This window comes from Galleria mellonella, unplaced genomic scaffold (assembly GCF_026898425.1).
Source record: "Galleria mellonella isolate WM207_F2 unplaced genomic scaffold, CSIRO_AGI_GalMel_v1 utg35, whole genome shotgun sequence".
Classification (NCBI taxonomy): Eukaryota; Metazoa; Arthropoda; class Insecta; order Lepidoptera; family Pyralidae; genus Galleria; species Galleria mellonella.
Window position 1 is genome coordinate 5,900,381 of NW_026442082.1, and position 15,050 is coordinate 5,915,430.

A 15,050-nucleotide genomic window follows, 5' to 3' on the forward strand; every position below is an offset into this window, starting at 1 on the left:
ATAGGGATACTTTTGCAGTGACAACTTCTTTAGGCGTATTGGGCAATTATTAAGATGGGAAAAGATCATTGAACTCGTGACACTGTTATCGTTACCTTCACCAACACCTCTAATGATTCAATTGAAATTTTTACTTCTATCGGCACACTTAAGGTGGTTGCTGCCATTTTTTTTTTTCTCAACTAAGGAAATATACTCTTTTGAGATCGATATTTCTTTAAAATTTATTTTGCTCACATTTGATAACGCTTTTTAGGTTACTAATTTACTAAAACTAACGGTAGAATATAATATACTAAATAGCTAGGTAGACTTAAATTCTCTATCTGTAAAACGAAATGTATACCTAAAAAGGATCATTAATTATTTACCAGAGGGAGACTTTGTACAAAAGTCGTTTGCTTGGCTACCTCTGTCCCATTCGTGTTTCAACCGTAAAGCAGTTATGTTTGCATGGCTGTGTATCGGTTTGAAGGGTGGGATATGGCGTGAATTTACAGGGTACAGAGGAATAACACCTGAGTCCTCAGGAATGGCAACGCATGGGGTGTATCATTGGCGAAACAATGTACTCTGTTATGTCCATGGTACTGCTCATGTCTATAGGCGACGGTTACCACTTTCCATCAGGTGGGCCGTCAGGTTGTTTTACCATTCTAAGATATTTAAAAAAAAATTACTATAATACTATAGTCTGATCTAAAATATTAGTAAAATAAATACAGTGTAAATGACATAGTTTTAAAGCAAATATTTTTTTACTTAGTTAATTTATCACAATTTTCGCAGGCCTTTTGACCAACACAAAGAGGTCTAATGAATTTGGTCATTAGAAAAAAAAATACATATTTTTCCTTTTTTTCCCCGATGACATGCAGTTTTCACAAATACCCACTCATTCCACTCACGTTTCTGTATAGAGCCTGTCTCTAAGTCTGAAAACGATAAATAATAACCGGCCAAGCACGAGTGGGAATTTTTAATGGCAAACTTTTTAAGTATTGTTTTTTTAAGAATAGAAAGAAACTTCCAGAATTTACATACGTAAATACGACAACGTTTATATTACGTAGAAACTCTCTGAGGGAGTTTCATGAAATAATATACTGAATTCAACGAGATTTTATAAATTCTATAAGTATTAAGGTTTTTTTTATAAAAAATATCAGTTATGATATAAAAATTGGTATAATAATTAGTTAAAATTTATACAAATTGAATTATCAAAAATATGTAGCGAAAATAACACGTTACATATACAAAATATAATAAATAATAATGAGAATTAACCAGACCACCGCGTGGTCCCGACATAGAATGGACTATCTTTTTATTTTCCATGGGTGTTAAGTAAGAGGGGACTGAGGAAACTTAATGACCTAAGGATGGGCAGCAGCGTATTTAACTGCTGTTGCCCATTCGCGTACTAAGCGTGGCAACTACTGGCAAAACCCAAAGACGAGGCCGATGATCAGCAGTGAAATGAAATGAAATGAAATGAAATGAAATGAAATGAAATGAAATGAAATGAAATGAAATGAAATGAAATGAAATGAAATGAAATGAAATGAAATGAAATTTATTTGCTAGAAACATTGTAGAAAAGGTGTTGCATTTGTGAAGTTTATAAGATGTCCATTATGTTTCGCCACATCGAATGGCATGCAAATATTAATTATTGAATTTATCCATTTTCTATTTTATACAGGTACATCATATATTTAATTCTCAATTACATATACAATAAATCACTATTAGTACGAAGTGTCACTTTGGTCATGCATTACAAACAGTCAATAAAGCTACTACAAATAATAAAATGATAAAAATGTCAAATAAAATTAAAATTACAATTTAAATTTCAACTAAGTCAATGTCACAGCATTTATATTTTACAAAAACTCATTAATATTGTAAAAATTATTTTCTATTAACCATGTTTTCAATTTTAATTTAAAATAATTTAATGGCAATTCTCTTATTTTTTTGGTATCCTATTATAAATTCGAATAGCCATTACACCGCAATTTTGTTGATGCAGCGTTGACTTACAGGTGGGTAGTTTCAATTGTGTGGGGTCTCTGGGTGTGAATTTATTATATTCTGTCATTGTTGTAAATAAATACAAATGTTTTTTTACAAATATTCCCACCTCATAGATATACATTGAGGTAAGTGTCAAAAGCTTTAATTTTTTAAATAGAGGTTTACAAGATTCTGTTGGACCAACACCACAAATCGCTCTTATACATTTCTTTTGCGCGATAAAAACTTTTCTTACTAATACCGAATTTCCCCATAGTAGAAGTCCGTATCTCAATATCGATCCTACATAACCGTGGTAAGCGGTAAGGACTGTGGTTTCATTGGCTTCTCTTTTTAACCTTCTTAGAGCATACACAAAACTGTTTATACGCTTCCTTACATTATTTGTATGTCCTTTCCAATTACAATTTTGGTCCAATGTAAAGCCTAGAAACTTTATTTCTTTACATTCGGTTACAATTTCATTATCACATTTTATAAAAATGTTTATTGGTTTCATGGAATAATTCAAGAATTGCATATACTTAGTCTTAGATATATTGACACTTAAATCGTTGTATTGCAACCAGTTTACTATGTCTCTTATTGTGTTCTTTATAGTAATTTCATAGTCAGATTTTATTCTTTCATTTTCAGGAATAATAACTGATAAATCGTCGGCAAATAAAACACATTGATATTTAATTATATCTGGCAAGTCATTTATATATAGGAGGAATAATAGAGATCCTAGTATACTTCCTTGTGGGACTCCCGATAGGTTACAATGATAATTAGACTTAAAAGACTTGTTTGTGTTTGTATTATCAATTTTATTTATAAGTACACATTGTTTTCTGTTTGAGATGAAGCTTAATAACCATTTTAGAGTAGGACCTCTAATCCCATATCTTTCGCACTTATTTAATAATATAGTATGATTTAAATTGTCAAAGGCCTTAGTCATGTCAAAAAATATTCCTGTTACTCTCTTTTTATTGTCAATATAATGTGTCAAATTACGAATAACAGAAAATGCAGCTAATGTTGTCGATTTATTTGTTTGGAATCCATTTTGTTCCTTTTTAATTATATTAAATTTATTAATAAAATTATTCAGTCTAATATGCATCAATCTTTCAAATACCTTTGAAAATACTGAGTTTAATGTAATGGGTCTATAATTGTTTAATTTGGTTTTATCGTCTTTTTTATGTAGTGGGATTACTATTGAATATTTCAATCGATTTGGAAATATACCTTGCATGAAAGACAAGTTCACAATATACGTTAACACTGGAGCAATCTCGTTTGCAACTCTTTTTAATATATGAGTTGAGATATCATCAAAACCCACAGACCTTGTACTTTTCAAAGATTTTATAATTTTAATGACTTCTTCTTCATTACAAGGTATTATAAATACTGATGAATTCAGATTTTGAATATTTTTGTGCTGGCAATTTGCTTTTTCCGGATTTTTTTTGTATACGATATAAAATAATCGTTAAATGCATTTGCAATATTTTGAGGAACATTTATTTTTTTATTCTCAACCTTAATACTTCTAATTTCTTGTTTACTTATATTGCTTCTTTTTTTATTTATGACATCCCAAGTGGCCTTGCACTTATTTCTTGACTTATTGATAATATTATTATTATGCATTCTTTTTGAGTAAGTAATGCATTTATTTAGAATTTTTGTATATTATTTTGTATATTTTTGTATAAGTTGATCTAGTTTTATTTGTATTTTCTTTATACGCATTATATCTAAGTTTTCTTTTATGTGCGCATGATAGTTTTATTCCTTTGGTGATCCACTTAGCTTTATAATTTTGTTCTCTGATTTTGATTTTATTTATTGGAAAACAGAGATTATACAGAGAACAAAATATGTCATGAAATAATTCAAACCCTATATTTGTGTCAATTTTGCTAAATACCTCTGACCAAGTAAGACTTTTTAAAGCTTCTTTAAATTTGCATACATTGTCCTCACTAAAGTCCCTTCTCATAATATAATAACATTCAAGTTCAGGTATTTTACATTTTAATTCAAATGTTAAAGTTTGTCCTGTGTTATGGTCAGATAAGAAAAGTTGATGAACATTTCCTTCTGCCGTTGAGATGTTACTGAAAATGTGGTCTATGCATGTTTGCTGTCTTGTAGGAATAAGTATATGTATGCAAAGATTATAGTTTTGTAATATATCTCGTAGATGACTGGAATTGTTATTTTCAATAAGAGTATTTATATTGATATCTCCCGCTATAATTAATTTAGTGTTAGTTTTAAAATTCAATCTGTGCAACATCATCTCAAATTTTTTGAAAAACATCGTAGTATTTGGTCCTGGAATTCTGTATATACAAATAATCACGCATTTCCACGATGGTATTTCTACGCCACAACATTCAAAATATTTTTCTGTAGAAATGTCGCTGAGAAAATTTATCTTTTTGAAATCTATTGACTTCCTGAGGAGAATACAGACTCCACCCCGTTTCTCATTTGATCTAGAGAAAGAATTTGCTAGATTATAACCACCTAAAAAGATATTTTCTTCATCTCCTTCTTTAACAAATGTTTCTGTGAAACAGATAACGTCTAGTGGTCTATTATTTTCCTTGAATTCATTTATACATAACTCCAATATATCCAGTTTATTTATAAGTCCTGCTATGTTTTGATGAAATAGTGTTACAGTATTTGTCTTTTGGGAATTTTTATATACGAAAAAGACAATTATCTTTTTTATTTTGAGGATATTCTGTAATGTCACTATTTTCGCCTACATTTCTATGTTTACTTATTATTGGAAAGTAATAGGGTATAGTACCCTTATGGAGTATGTTGTGTTCATTTGAACTTTTGTTTAATGATATATGAGCTTTTATTTTCTTATAACATAGATAGTTAATTTTATAATATTCATAATCAATTATAAGATTAAGTTTTTTACATAAATCTAACAAATACATTCTTTTATTATATTTAAAGCCAATATTTAAAAATTTACAATTCTGAAAATTATTACAAATATTGTGAATAAAATTATTCAGCATGTTCAAATTCAAAAATCTATTATTATTAATACCTAGTACAATAATATTTGTTTTATTAAATTTATTCAAAATACTTGTTAATTCAACCATCAATATAGGATTTTTATCATTTTCACCAACATTTAATATAATGTAATTTTCTTCTGAGTCTTCAATTTGATAACATTCGTTGATTATATCTTGACATAATGCATTGGGTTTTGTAATAGAACGTACTTGGTATTTCAGATACTCCGTTTGTACTCTCGAGTAAATAAGTTTGGATGCCAGACCACTACGTTGTTGGGAACCTGATATAAATATAGTTGGTAGTCTGTTCTTTTTATTTGTTCCATTTTTATATCCTTCATTTTCTGTGTTTAATGACATTGATCTATCGTGTAATGATGTGTTATTGCAGTTTACAATGTTTTTGTTGTAGTAATTGATTTTGTCGTCTTGAGTATTATTTAATGTTTTTTGGTCATCTATGTTAATTCGTAAATCTAAATCTATTTGTTCATTAAAACTTTGGTTAGTGGTGTCAAAAAGTCTCTTCTTGTCTGGTTTGTTCATTTCATCTTTTTTATAGTTTAGTTTTTTCTTTTTGATACTCGATGAACATATTTTGGCGAGGTTTGTAATTTTACTATTTTTTTCTGATAATTGTTTTTTTAACATATTTGTTTCAATTGTCAAATTGTCTATTTCATTATTAGCTGTTTCTAATTGTAGTCTTAGGCTAGCTATGTCCCTTTTTAATTCATCAATAGTATCATCGCGATAATCACGAGTGGATAGATCCGGAAGACTCTTTGTTGAGTAAATCGACTCTGTTGACCCAAACGTTGTATTGTCTGATTCACTAGATACAAATCTCCTTGCACGTCTCCTAGTAACATTTGGTTCCATTTTCAAATAAATTATTTCATAAAAAGTCAATCTTCATAGGAAGATTCGAAGACACGGACTCCAACTCACGAGAGATGAAAGCGGCACTGTTAGCCACTACGCCGTGACAGCAGTTAACTAAAGTGTTGAAATTTAGGTACACATGTAAGTTATTTTTTCATATTTTATCGGTTACAGATTACTATTTCTATTAATACCCACAATTTTTAATTTTTTGTTTAACACAATTTCACACCCACAAATTTAATATAAATAGCACATATTATGATTTTTATATAGATTTCAGTCTTCTTTAACTAAATATAATGGTAGTTTAGTATTTCACGTTACTCCAATATTATCACTTTCGACGATTACTTATAAAAAATTATCACTTTTGTTTTGGGTTCAAAATTCTGTAGATCTTGTGTATTTTTGATTACAACAACGTAATTTTTTATTTCGTAAGTTTTTAAGTTAGATAACACTTATAACAAATATTTGAATTACTTTAGTCGCTTATAATGTATTATTAATATGTTTGAAATACTATATCTATTTTTAAAATTACAAAAATTTAAGAGCTCAATTTTCGTGATGACAGTGTCACCTTGCCTGTAAGCAGTAAACAGATGATATGGTGGTGATGAACCAGTCAGGGACTTCCACTCAGTTCCTGGAAACCCTTATGTTTGAATTCTGGTAGATCTGGTAGAGTCACGATGGATCAAATGACCGGACATTATTTCATTTACCTATTATCCCTCACTGTCACCATACCGCTGTACACCAGTACACGGGGGGAGATATTTGTCAGTAATGGGATCTAGATGCCCCATTGCTGGCAATCATCATCTTCCTACCCTTATCCCAATCATTTGTGGTCGGCGTAATATGATTTTATCCATATTACAAAAAGATTTGGTTTTTAGTTTTACGACCGGCCACCTGCCTGACGTCAACCCTCTTTGGGAATTGCTGACAATATACCTTGCCAAATTGACCTCTTCGAGGTCTCCCATGGGAACCGTCGTATTTAATTCCAGATGAATACAGCTCGAAAGGTTGGCTGGCCTGCTTTTTTATCCTTACCTATCATTCCTCGCTGGTTCCTCCCCAGGGTTACCATTTCATTATCGCAGTGGTTTCCAGCCAGTGGCCCATGGACCACTAGTGGTTCGCAGAAGCTAAAATATGGTCCACGAATGGTTTTAAGTTTAGCAGGCGGTTAGCTGTTGGTGGCCGTGCGATGAGTTTTTTCTTCTTATGTAACTTCCTATTGAGTTTTTAATTACAGTTTCAATTTGATTATTACAGTGTATTTTTATTATATCTACATAGTGGTTCTAATAAGAAGAATAATATAAAAATGGTTCCAATACCAAGAAAAGGTTGGGAACCCCTGATCTATCAGAAAGTCGCTAGTGTTGCAGTTCGTGAGTGCGAAACATCTCAATTCCAATATCGATCTATTGGAATTTATTTCAAGAGTAACCCTACAGAATTTTTTTTTAATGGATGAAAATGGAATGGTAACCCTGCCCGCGCTATCAGTATACACTGACGAGACACCAGTGGAAGATGATAGGTGAGAATGAATGCAGATCAGTTGGCCCACACTGATGAATTCGACAAAAATTAAGCATGATGGTTTCCAGTGGGAACCGCGTGGAGGTCGACCTGAGAGGGTATATTGCTAGTAATGGGGCTGTTAGACCTCATTACTAGCAATCCCTACTAGTATTCATCACGATGGGCTAACTGCTCTGCCTTTTTCATTCTCACCTTTTATCCCTCGCTGGTGCCCTGCCAGCGTATACCGTCAGCACAGGCGGGGTTACCATTCCATAATCATCCATTGAAGAAAAAAAAACATGTCCAACCTGCACGGAACCCTAAAAATCAGAGGTTCGCAGCGTCTCCACTTGATAAATGATCGCGCGTCACAAAATTTCAAATGGAACACTCAGTTGCAGGATGTTAAGACAAAGGCGTGCCCTTGCTCCGCTCTTGTTTCCTCACTAAAAGATATACATTTTAAAACACCTAGGCATCCTACTAATATTATAAATGGGAAAGTATGTACAGATGTTTGTATTTTTATATATAAAAAGAAGCTAATGCCGTCTGGTCTAGATATATTTATTTATTTACACTTTAATGCACAGTAAAATTCTATGTACATTTGGCAGACTTAACGCCGGACGGTGGGGGGAAGGGATTGTTAGTAATGGAGACTGAGAATCCCATTGCTAGCAATATACCCAACCAGGTCGACCTCCACGCGGTTCCCCCTGGAAACTATCATGGTTAATTCCTGATGAATTCATCATGATGAGCTAACTGGCCTGTTTTCATTCTCATCTATCACCCTTCACTGGTGCTCCGCCAGCGTATCCCGTTAGCGCAGGCGGGGTTACCATACCATTTTCACCCATTAAAAAAAACACCGGACGGTGTTCTCTACCAGTCAACCATTGGGCAAACTGAGAAATACGTAGGCGGTGCATTATTGAATAGAGGAAATATAAAGCAATCCTTGATAAATTCTATACTTAACATATCTATAGAATAGGTCCTTCCTTTTCCGTGGATGTGGTAAGGGGCGACTAAGGAAGGGCGAACAATGGGCAGCAGCGTCTCTCTTAAAATATTATTTCAATCAATTAGTAATGTGAACATAAGTAAAAATCAGTTTTAAAACGTACTAATTAAGGCCTTTCATATAATATCCTACTTAGAGTTAATTTTGAAATTTTGAGTTATAGTTTTGGATGCCCCAGCAAAAAAATTATAAAAATATTTTTCCAATTTTTTTTTTATTGCAGTATGTGCAGGCTAATGATATGTTAAATTATTCCAAATTTCAAATCTACGGCATTAGCAGTTGCTGAGATATGATACTGTAATAGACGGATGGACAAAGTTGCACGATAAGGGTTCCTTTGTTCCTTTTTGGTACGGAATCCTAAAAAAGGATACGGTAAGGGTCAAATAAATGTTGTCTGGATCAGATAGTTAATATATATATATATATATATATATATATATATATATATATATATATATATATATATATATATATATATATATATATTATTTGCCACCATAGTATTTTTTATGCAATATACAAATATATTATACGATTATGGTAACAAACAAACATAAAGGTAAGCGGTTATCGTTACATAGCCGTTAAAAGTCCGTGCATAATCAACTAACACCATGCGCATCCCGATTAGAAAGATAAAGTCACGAGTAAAAGCTAGTGCATAATGTATTTACTTAAACACCTAACCAACAAAGTAACAATAACATAACAATAAAAAAAAAATGACGTCACTAGTCAATAATACAAAAATACTCATCGATATAATAATAATAAATTCAGTAAAAAGTAAAATTCTATTCATGACCTAATTCCTATACATACGAGCATATCGATGGCCACCCAATAATTCCGCACTATCATTGTTTACAGGCGAAGGCATTCCTTCACATTTCATTTCCGTTGCGAGCAGTAGGTATGAACTACAATACATAACAAAATAACGCTTACTCATAAATCCATCCTAATTATTGTAATACTAAAACGTTTTCTATATTCCTTCCTATTTCTGTAATTTACGATATCAAATTTTAATACATTTCGCAAAAATAATAACAATGATTCAATTCAACTAATAAATCCAGTGGGAGACTTTGTACAAAAGTCGTTTGCTTGGACACCTCTGTCCTATTCGTGTGGCTGTGTTTCGGTTTGAAGGGTGGGATATGGCGTGAATTTACAGGTTACAGAGGAATAACACCTGAGTCCTCAGGAATGGAAACACATGGGGGATATCATGAGCGAAATAGTATACTCTGTTATGTCCATGGTACTGCTCACGTCTATAGGCGACGGTTACCACTTTCCATCAAGTGGGCTGTCAGCTTGTTTGCCATTCTAAGTTGTATAAATAAAAAAATAAAAAAATCAAATGGTTAACCATTCGTAACTGCAGACTTACGTGTTCTTTGCACACTGTTCTCAATCATCCGTGACCTTTCCTCTCTCACTTACTTGAAAGATAGACTTCAGTTCTTCGACGACTCCCATTCCCGTAATCTTCGGTCATCTCACAATCTCCTCATCGTAACCCCATCACATCGAGGGGAAAGGGATTGTTAGAAATGGGGTCTAATGAACCCATTGCTAGCAATACACCTTATCAGGTCAACATCCACGCAGTTCCCCCTAGAAACCATCGTGCACAATTCTTGTTGAATTCGTCACGATGGGCTAACCGACCTGCTTTATCCTCACCTATCATCCCTCACTGGTGCCCCGCCAGTGTATACCGATAGCGCGGGTGGGGTTACCATGCCATTATCACTCATTAAAATAAACGCCATCACATCATTCTGGATTTATGTCCAATTCTTTTACCGTTACCGCTATCAGCCTCTGGAATAAAATCCCTGTAGATCTACGCAGAGCATCCAGTAAGGATATTTTTGAAAGAAGATTTAATTAGTTGTTATATCAACAAAACCGGCTTTAGGTACAAGTCACTCATATACATAATACATACACAAATAATACATAAACATTATTCTTAGTATATGTGGATGTACTAATACATATGAAATATATATATCTAATATATAAAATTCTCGTGTCACGGTGTTTGTTACCAAACACCTCCGAAACGGCTTTACCGATTTTTATGAAATTTTGTGCGCATATTGGGTAGGTCTGAGAATCGGCCAACATCTATTTTTCACACCCCTCAATAATTGGGGTGACCCACTACTAAATATTTATTTTTTATTTTTTGGACAATTTGTTTTATTTTTATTTTATTATGATTTAGCATTGAAAAATACATAGAAATTCAAAATTTTCACGCTTTTACGATCAATCCCTGTCGTTTAATCGCAATTTTTATATGCCGCAATAGTGTTGCAAGATGACAATCGAATATAATAATTGTAGTACGATAAATTTTCATGTATAGTTCTAGAAATAATGTATATGGTAAAACAACGATTACCGAGTCAGCTATATATATATTATATATTTAGTATAATGCATATACTAATATGAATAAAAATAATCAATCACTTCCTCTTTATATTATTAGTTTAAATGAAAAGCTCTTTTTATTAAGTCGGTTAAAAATATTATTAATAGAAATTTGTTGCAGTTTAATTTATGATCTGTGCCTCAATTTCGTTAGCGACTCCACAAAGAAAAAAAATCCCAATTTGCTTATTTTTTTCGTATGTTATACGGTAGGCTTGCAAATTCTGAATCGATTCTGATAATTCGCAATTTGCATTCAACAGGGTTTCCTCCCGTGACGGGAGTGAACCCCATCGAATGCAAAACATGTGGATTGAGAACTCATTTGTTTTTTAATCTCCCGTGTTGGTCCCATACCTATAAATTTTATCAGGACTGCCGCTGTTTTTGTTTTCAGTAGAAAATCTCAAATTTATTATGAAAACATGTTGAAATCTTATCTTTTATGCATGTACTTTTTCTTTGTCTCTGTATCTTTTGTTCATTACAGGTTTTTGTATTTTATGCACGAAAAATTATTAATTCACTCTTGCGCCACCTGCCCACTTCTATCTGTTCTCCTTTAACCCTTTTAGTGCCATTGATTTTTCCTCATATCTACTTAAAAATGCCAAAGAAATCTTTGTCGTGTTGATGTCATTTACCCTTGTCTCTAAAAAAACCGTATCTCCTCCAAAAATTATCCAATTTTAATATTTTTTCACAGCAAGCTAAACATCGACTGATTTCACGAGCGTAACGACGCTCGTGGCACTCAAAGGGTTAACCAAAGGTTGTCTGTAAGAGATTGCCCTAGCGATAAGACAGCCTTTTATACCTTTATATGTGTATATTTTAATGTGTATTTCACTTGAAATATTCACATGTCATTGTATATTTTTATTTATGGTGCACTAAAGAGATAAATAAATAAATAAAAATAAATAACTTTTTTAAAAGGAATACGAATGAAGTGGGTTGTATATATATATATATATATATATATATATATATATATATATATATATATATATATATATATATATATATATATATATATATATATATATATATATATATATTATATATTCGAAATTATTGAATTTAATCATTCCCTAAATTTGTTTCCAAAATTACGTAGACGACGTACACCAAAATGATACCAATTTTATAGTTCCACTAGTGTTTTTTTATATTTATTTACATAACAAAATTATAGTTATAAGACATTACATGAAGAGATACAAGAATGGTGTGCAAAAATTCAAATCATTATTTTTCTTTCTTTAAATATACTATATGGCTTCTTTCCAGCCAGCATTACGTTTTTAATTTGTTATTTTAAGCAAAACCATACAACAAATATATATTGTCATGAATTTACAAAACATCTCTACTGAAAATGTAGTTTACAGTGGTGTTTAAAGTAACCATTTCACTGTAATATCAAATTGAAATTTTAAACAGAGATATGGCTGTAGAATGGACACCATTATTCATTTTGGGGCTCCTAGATATAATACAATCCTTTTAATTATCTAGTTCTCAAACTTGGATAGCAGGAAACTAGGAAAGTAATTGGAAACATGAGCCAATTTTGGAAGAGTTTATATTAACCCTTTCAGAACTGGCGTGCACAATTGTAGACATAAGATATAATTTAAAAAATAAATATTAAACTCTCAAGCTTTCCGATTGAAAAGGGGTTGTATTCGTTTGTTCACTAATAAACTACTCAATTTAATACTACTTACGCCATTTTTTAGGATATTCTAGCGTTTTTCGACAATTTGCGACTAGTGTCCGTGCGTGATTTGAACTGTACAGGTGAGCTTTATATTTTATTTAAAAAAAATTAAATTAGTGCATGAAATCATCTGGAAAAAATATAAACGAATATCTAATATTATTGGGGTCATGTGTAACGTAATATTTGTGTATTTTTTTATTACCTTATATTGGTAATCTCAATTTTTATATTTGTGCTCAATTGTTCCCATCAGGATTTAACTGAGTTTTTCTCATTGTTCACGGTTTTTTAAAAAAATATGTTTTGTTTATATTTTTAACGTTTTATTAATCATTTTTGTAAGATAAATATATAAAATGAATTATGATATTGTTTACTTATATTTTCAGATGCAAAAACACCAATATGTCCTCATTGGAGGCGTTACAAGTATGATAAGATGAAGGAGATCTTTCTGACTTATTATTATCATCTGATGACGAAGATAATTATTATGGAGATTCAATTCGTCGAGCAAATTGAATCTAGCAGCTAATGCTAGAATTAGCGCAGATGTCATTTACCAAAACTAAAGGGAGTTTTTTCCACCTGAATTTGATGACAATGAAGGACTTAGCGAATTTTATGACGGCGTCCCTGCTTTACTTTGACAATAATTTTTCATCATACCATTTACTACAAATCCTAAAACAAAAAGATATTATGGCCGCATGCACAGCTCGTGTTAACAGATTTGTTAAACCACCGTTTTTAAGTGACAAGGTAACAAATAAGAAGCCTAGGGGTTTTTTTCAAGAAGTATGTAGCAGAGACGGAGATGTAACTGATGTAAAGTGGTTGGACAATAAGATTACCCATTTGGCTTCCAATTTTGTTGGTATAGGTGACAAGGACTTAGTAAAGAGATGGTGTAAAAAAAGAAGCGATATATTGAGGTTGCGCAACCTGAGGTCTTAAAGCGCTATAATCATGCAATGGGTGGCGTTAATTTATTAGATCAACTTATGAGCTATTACAGAACATTTATAGAATCAAAAAAATTTACTCTGCGTATGATATTTTATGCATCGGATGTGGAAGTTCTTCAGGCATATCAAGAATACCAAATAGATAACGACTTGTAACGGCACACCTAAAAAGCAAGGACTTACTTTACTTTCGTCGTCGCTTGGCTGACAGTTTGGTGCTACAAGATAAATGTTCTACCACCAAAAGAGGTCGACCAAGTAGCAGTAGTAGCAAATTATACCAAGAAGGCCAGGAGAGATTCGTCCTGCAGCTGAAATAACTCGTGACGGTGTTGGGCATTTCCCTAAACATGACGATGGAACTGGGACTAGGTGTAAAATGGTGAGATGCAAGGAAAAATCCCGTGTAAAATGCAAAGTTCATTTATACCTAACCAAAGACAAGAATTGCTTCTTGGCTTTCCACACATAGATAAAGATTTTTTTTTCCTAATTATTGTTCTTACTGTGTTTTTATATTTGTACCAATAACTGATTATGCCAAAAAACTAATAAATGTTTATTTTATCACAAAGAAAAAATTTAACTACGTTAATTCATTTATAATTTTGTAATAAAAATGTTTTTAAATTAATATTATTTCATTTCAGAACAACTTCGTATACCTTATTCTTATTACTATGTAGGACGGGAGTCCACATTTGTGCACATTAAGAAAAACTAGATTTCTTCGAAAAATGTAAAGTTAATTTTTTTTTATTTATTTTTTTTATAGTCTCCTTATTATACTTTAGACACATGGAATTTACCAAATCCATCGGATGAAAAAAAATAATTCAGTTCTGAAAGGGTTAATTGAAATTTAATATAGAAATATTGTACTATATTGTAAAATCTTTATTGTACATGATTTATATTGGACATATTGAAAGACTTAATATACAATGGCGGACTTATCCCATAGAGGGATCTGTTACAGTCAACCTTTGAGGAGTTGAAAGGTAACTATAGAATGTTCAAGGGTAAAAACCGTTCAGCTAAAGATAAACTCAATAATATCGGGGGAAAGGGATTGTTAGTAATGGAGACTGAGAATCCCATTGTTAGTAATATACCCAACCAGGTCGACCTCCTCGCGGTTCTCCCTGGAAACTATCATGGTTAATTCCTGATGAATTCATCATGATGGGCCAACTGGCCTGTTTTCATCCTCATCTATCAGCCTTCACTGGTGCTCCGCTAGCGTATCCCGTTAGCGCAGGCGGGGTTACCATACCATTTTCACCCATCAAAAAAAAACCAGCGAGCGTGTATGAAAA

General features: G+C 32.0%; 1 long non-coding RNA gene across 1 annotated transcript; it reads left to right on the forward strand.

Annotated features, from left to right (window-relative positions):
* The first annotated feature begins 12,637 nt into the window (after positions 1 to 12,637).
* LOC128201122 (uncharacterized) lies at positions 12,638 to 14,365 on the forward strand. The gene is made up of 2 exons (XR_008253080.1): positions 12,638 to 12,840; positions 13,153 to 14,365. It is a non-coding gene; the product is annotated as an uncharacterized LOC128201122 (long non-coding RNA).
* The last annotated feature ends 685 nt before the right edge of the window (positions 14,366 to 15,050 follow it).